The sequence below is a fragment of the Physeter macrocephalus genome, chromosome 11 (assembly GCF_002837175.3).
Source record: "Physeter macrocephalus isolate SW-GA chromosome 11, ASM283717v5, whole genome shotgun sequence".
NCBI classification, from domain to species: domain Eukaryota; kingdom Metazoa; phylum Chordata; class Mammalia; order Artiodactyla; family Physeteridae; genus Physeter; species Physeter macrocephalus.
The window spans coordinates 23,657,758-23,664,098 of NC_041224.1; the positions used below are offsets into that span (position 1 = coordinate 23,657,758).

Here is a 6,341-nt window from a genome sequence, read left to right on the forward strand (position 1 = left end):
AAGGGCCCGTCTCCGTTCCTACCTCTAGTGCAATGTGGAGGCTAGAACAGTCATCTTTTGTATTAATTCACACGTTTAGTCACTAACCCAGGAATCAGAAAGTGCTCTCAAAGCCGCAAAGTGTTACCCAGATACAAAGTGGTATTTTGATTGCTGTGGCCGGTCTGTTGGAATCAGACTGTTGTTGGATTTCACAATCTCTTTCCCTCTGAAAGTGTGTGCTTGTACCGAGTACAAGGTGTGAGCTTAGTTTAAAGTGCAGGGACTTAAAATCATTTTATTTTTGGAATTTCACGATCGCCCTTGGAATAAAGACACCTGGGGGTGTCCTAAAACCGGGGCTGGGAATCATTGACTTAACCACTTGGAAAGTTGCATAAACAGGGTGGACTTGAAAATCTAGTTTGGATTTTTTTCACAGCTATCTGTAAGCTGGCCACCGTTGTCACTCCTGTGTTGTTTTTTGCTTTGGGGTCTGGGAAGTAGGGGTGGGTAGGAGTAAAGGGGGAAAGGACGCAGGGGGTTCAATACACATAATTCTCCCCTTTAGTCAGGGTCTCTGGGCAGCTCGATGAGGAGGACCCTGCTGACTCCTTTCCCTCTGAGCATCCAGAGGTGCCCATGGGCGCAATGAGACTATTTTTTTCAACACTCAGAACTGTGATTGCCCAACTCCCCAGGGCAAAGCCTGACCCCACGGCCCAGCCACGGTGAGTAATCAACCCAGCAGCGTGTGCAGGAGGCAGGGAAGGAGGCACATGTCCGCTCACACTCGGGTCACCTGTTCGTGTGCTTCTTCCCAGCTCTTTCTCTCTTGAAAAAAAAAAAAACACCCATCTTTTTTTAGATTTCACATGTGTGTCCCCCGGGCGCTCCCTGGTCAGGCCTCATCCCTGCGTGTTTCTCCTCTTCCCAGCCCCGTCCCGCTCCCAGGGCAGTGCGTGAGGGGCTTCCCGGCCGCATTCCCTAGATGGTGGACGGTGGCGGGCAGTACCTGGGAGCTGGAGTCTCTCTGCCATGTGTGTCAGTTAATCCAGGCCTGCGACAGGCCCCAGAGGTCTGCATCCGCGTCCCTGGCCTCACGCGGGACCCGCTCTGCACTGGGTCCCCGCAAGCGGGCAGAGGCCCAACGCCCGCCTCTCGCAGCAGCCTTCTTCCTTCCTTCAGAAAGCGGTTTCGGGGACGTTGGAGCGTGGGGCGGGGCCTAGGCGGGGCGACGTCCAAGCGTGGGGCGGGGCCTCTGCTTGGGACCTGCGCAGAAGGGGAGAGGCAGCACGTGGAAAGGAGGGCCGCTGGAGCGTGGAGTTCCGGAGTTTGGAGTTCAGCCAAAGGGGCTAACGGGTAACTTTGCTGATGTCCAGGTGTCTGTAGTTGATTGCCCTAATTTGACTAAGGAGCCATTTACCTTTCTCGTAAAAGGTATCTGTGGGAAAACTAGAATTGCAGAAGTAGGAGGTGTGCCTTACTTTTTGCCTCTTATAAATAAAAAAAAAAGTTTATGATCTAAATAAAATCGCAAAAGAAATCCAGCTTCCTGGAGCTTTTGTTCTTGGAGCAGGAGCAGGCCCATTTCAGACTCTTGGATTCAATTCTGAGTTTATGCCAGTTGTTCAAACAGAAAGTGAACACAAACCTCCTGTGAATGGAAGTTACTTTGCTCCTGTTAACTCGGCAGAGGGAGGGTGCCTACTAGAGAAATACAGTGAGAAATATGATGATTTGGGGTGTGCATTACTGGCTAATCTTTTTGCTGGGGAAGGCCAACCTGGAAAGGTCATTGAGGTGAAAGCCAAAAGAAGAACTGGAAAACTTAAGTTTGTGACTTGTATGAGACAGACTCTTGAAAAACATGATGGAGATAAGCCTGTAGGAATGGGAGGTACTTTCGTGATTCAGAAGAGAAAAGTGAAGATTCACATTATGCCAGCAGAATTTTCTTCCTGCCCATTGAACTCTGATGAAGACTTGAATCAATGGTTACGTTTTTATGAGATGAAGCCTCCTTTGGTTTGCCAGTTTTTATCTCCAGAGACCTAGAGTTTGATTTGTGATTGGAGCACACTCATTGTTTCAGTCATCATGAAGAAGGTGGACACTACCATTATGACACCACCCCAGACATAGTGGAATATCTTGGATACTTCTTACCTGCAGAGTTTCTCTATTGCATTGATCAACCAACAGAGACCCATTCATTTGGGCGAGATTAAATCAACTGATACTCCTCTGACTGATTAACTCATTAACTGATACTAATATAAAGCCTAATAGAAGTGATCTCACTACTTAAGGCCCATTTTTTTTGGCCTTTGAAATGAAAGGTATGTCGACACTGTGCTGTGTATTACTTCACAGATCTATCTGAAAGGGATTATTGGGAACAAAGACACATGATGGAGATGTTCTTCATTCTTTTTATTCTAAAAATCAGTCTTATGTTTATAATTAAATATAAACAGGATTAAGAATCAAGTGATTGGGCTTCCCTGGTGGCGCAGTGGTTGCGCGTCCGCCTGCCGAGGCAGGGGAACCGGGTTCGCGCCCCGGTCTGGGAGGATCCCACATGCCGCGGAGCGGCTGGGCCCGTGAGCCATGGCCGCTGGGCCTGCGCGTCCGGAGCCTGTGCTCTGCAACGGGAGAGGCCGCAGCAGAGGGAGGCCCGCATACCACAAAAAAAAAAAAAAAAAAAAAAAAAAAAAAGAATCAAGTGATTATTCCTACTAGCTAATAGTAATAATTTACATTTGTATAATAGTATTCAGTTTTTCAACTTAGTCTTAACAACTGCTAAGTGGATGTTTCTGGGTATTAGAAAAATCAGTGTTGGAAATGTTGATAGTTGTTAAATCTTTCTACTGAATTTTTGAAATCCATTTTAGAAGTCAAAGTACACTTTTTTCATGGAAGAAGGTGGTCAGAGGAAGCAACTTTACCCCTTTTGGTGATGTTGAACCATACTCTGAAGTTTGCGATTTGCCTTTAACAAATGTTAGCAACCAGACGGTTAGCCATGATTCCTCCTTTGTTTGGACTGTCAGTTGGAAGCAGTTTCTGCCTTGTTGGTTATTTGCAAGAAGAGAATTGAAAAGAAACAGCATCAAAATACAACCTCGAGGTGAGTATACTCTAATTTGTAAATGAGGCTATTGCTAAATATGACTACTGTCCTTCATGAAATATAAAATTATACCTTTACCGATTGTAATGGTTGAAATTTTCTTCAGTGTTTTTCTATCATAATCATAATCATAATTATATAATAATTATATGATATAATCTTAATTAGCCAAAAACAATTCGCTAATCTTGTAGTGGCAACACTGTTCAGATTTAGGAGCTTTTTAGTACTAAGCATATAATAAATTGTCACGGAATATTTTTTGTCTTTGGATGTTGACTATAACACGTCCTGGGAGTATAAATTCCTAAATATTATTTTTAAATAAACACCAGTTCATACCAAAAGAAATGAATAAAAATTTTACATTCATAAAAAAAAAGTGGTTTTTGTAATTTGCAACAATGTTTTCACCACAAAAGCAGTTTTCTCCAATGTTCCATCTCTTTCCAGAAGCGCATTTCAATAGATACAACACAACGTACATCAGTGACAAACTTGCCAATCAGTCAACTTGTGAATAAAGAGTAACTGTGTGAGGTGATGGCTGTTAGCAAAACTTACCACCATGATCATTCCTCAATACATATATATACATATAGCAAATCATTATGCTGTACACCTCAAACGAAGACAATGTTGTATGTCAACTATATCTCAGTAAAACTTGGGGGGAAAACACCGTGATTAAATGGGAAGCTCTTTGGAAAGTCCTCCCCTGCCCTGCAGATTTCATCAATGCGTTCCTGCAGCTCCCCTCGGTGTTCCACGATCTAAGCTCCAGCTGGCGAGGAAGCCAGATGTGGGAAGAGACCTCGGGTTGCCGGTGACTAGTCACCTCCCGGGGCCTGTGTTCACGGCATCACAGACCTCCGGGCGAGCCGTCTCTTGGGGCTTTCTGTGGCGAGGGGCCTTCCCACCCCACTCTGCTTCTCGGCGCTGCGAGGCTCACTCACCACAGAGGTCCACACCATCGCGCCCAGGTTTTGGGACCAGGCTGGTTGTATTTTTAACTCCAACTGCTATAAATATGCCCCTTGGAGTGTCCACTTCCTCCCTCCTCCATGGACACCTGTCCCTGGCCAGGCTCAGTCAGCCATCTGACCTGACACAGTGCAATTTCAGATGACTGCTTTAGGATAATCAAGTTTCACATATCGATCTTAAGGGGCCTGGGGAAGGGGGGAGGTCAGGAGCTCGGAACAAAACCAGGGGAGAGGCACTGGCTTTGCAAATGCCTTTCTTTCCTGGGTAAGGACCAGGCTCACGGCCTCCCCTGTACTTGACTACAGCCAGCAAGAGGGCTACACCGCATCCCTTAAGATGAAGTGAGCTAAAAACCAACCTTCAAATAACTTTCCACCTACCATGTGAAAATGCCAACTCATCCTATTAAAAGTACTTGACAAGACTAGAAGCTGGCTCTACTTCCAGCTCACAAAGACCTTCTCTTTTTTAGTTTTTTTTATTTTCATCAAAGTAATATGTATGCTTGGCTTCAAAAAATAAAATTTGTTTGAACAGTTCCATGTCATAAAAACCCAGCTTCCCAGCAGCATTTTAGCCTTGCTGGTTCTCAGCACCACTCTGAACCGTAGGAGGTGGGTTCTGCCCATCGCCTGACCTCCCACGCCTTTGACCCGGAGCCTCGCCTCCTTGTGGCGAGGAGGCTGCTGCTCTCAGCAGGGCAGTGGGCGTCCAGGCAGTGGCCGTTTCTGCAGCCCAGTGTGGCACCACTGTAGAAACCCAGCCTCTTCACATCTCCCTGTGATTCCTGGAGCTCCAGCTACTCCTTAAAGTCCTGTCTTCTTAAGAAAAAAGCTAGAGTGGGTTCTGTCGTCTCAACTAAGAACCCTGACAATAAAGGATTATGGGTTCCTAATGAAAAACAGCAGCCCCACCCTAAGCCCCACTCCCAGTGGCAACACTGGAACCATTTTAGTCGATGATTCTGGTACATATTAACTTTAGAGCCAGAGTTTTCACAGGATTTTTGTGAACTTAACGCAACTACCTACTTCTATTTTTTCCTCTTTCATTCTCCAAATATATTTATATGTTAATGATCCACTTTATATTAACTATGTAAATACTGACTGTTGAGTTAAGCCGTGTACTTCTCATGTGACTTTTATGTCTTAACTGTTTTCCAGTTGTTTAGTTTCCTAAGCAAAAAAAAGATCTATTGTTCTCAGACCCAGGATGAGAATGTTTACGCACTTTGCCCAAGATGCCCCAGAGAACAGATGATAAAGGTGCAATGCTAACGTAGTTTGTATTCTGAAGGGGCTTGCCATCCTTCGGGTATGCAGATTTACAAAATACACCCCCAAAATTCGTAAGGTCAGCAGTGATACACAGGAGACAAAATCCAGAACTGAATTCTGTTCCAACAAGATGATGGCAGCCAAGCCAACACCACAGACTCTCAACATCTATTGAGTTACAACTATTCTCAAAAGATTATAGGACTTCCCCGGTGGCACAGTGGTTAAGAATCCGCCTGCCAATGCAGGGGACACGGGTTTGAGCCCGGGATCCATCAGGCACTTGGATAATCAGGTCTAGGGGACTGAGAATAGATCAAGACAGAAAACACAATTTGCGGTGTTGTCAAAACAGGTGAAATTAGAACTGGATTAGGGAAAGTGTGTGGAGTCAGAGGAGAAGTGAGCTGAGAAAATATCCTGGGAAACATTAATATTTAAAGGGAGGGACTTTCCTGGTGGCACAGTGGTTAAGAATCCGCCTGCCAACGGAGGGGACACGGGTTCGAGTCCTGCTCCTGGAAGATCCCACATGCCGCAGAGCAACTAAGCCCGTGCGCCACAACTAATGAGCCTGTGTTCTAGAGCCCGTGAGCCACAACTACTGGGCCCGCGTGCCCCAACTACTGAAGCCCGCGTGCCTGGAGCCCGTGCTCTGCAACAAGAGAAGCCACCGCAATGAGAAGCCCACGCACCGCAACGAAGAGTAACCGAGTAACCCCAGCTCGCCGCAACCAGAGAAAGCCCGCACGCAGCAACAAAGACCCAATGCAGCCAAAAAAAAAGATTATAAAAGTCAATGACGTGGAATAATGCAGTTTTGCTAAGCCTCCATTTCTTTCATTTTCTCTTAGGCTTCAAATATTTATTCGTATGGATGGATCAATCGATTTTAAAATTGTCTTGCTTCTTAAGAATTACCAAGGTAATAAATTGGCCCTGGATCAAAGTTGAAT

General features: G+C 45.6%; 1 pseudogene; it reads left to right on the top strand.

Moving 5' to 3' along the window:
- The first annotated feature begins 1,351 nt into the window (after positions 1 to 1,351).
- On the top strand, positions 1,352 to 2,210 carry LOC129392513 (ester hydrolase C11orf54 homolog; annotated as a pseudogene).
- The last annotated feature ends 4,131 nt before the right edge of the window (positions 2,211 to 6,341 follow it).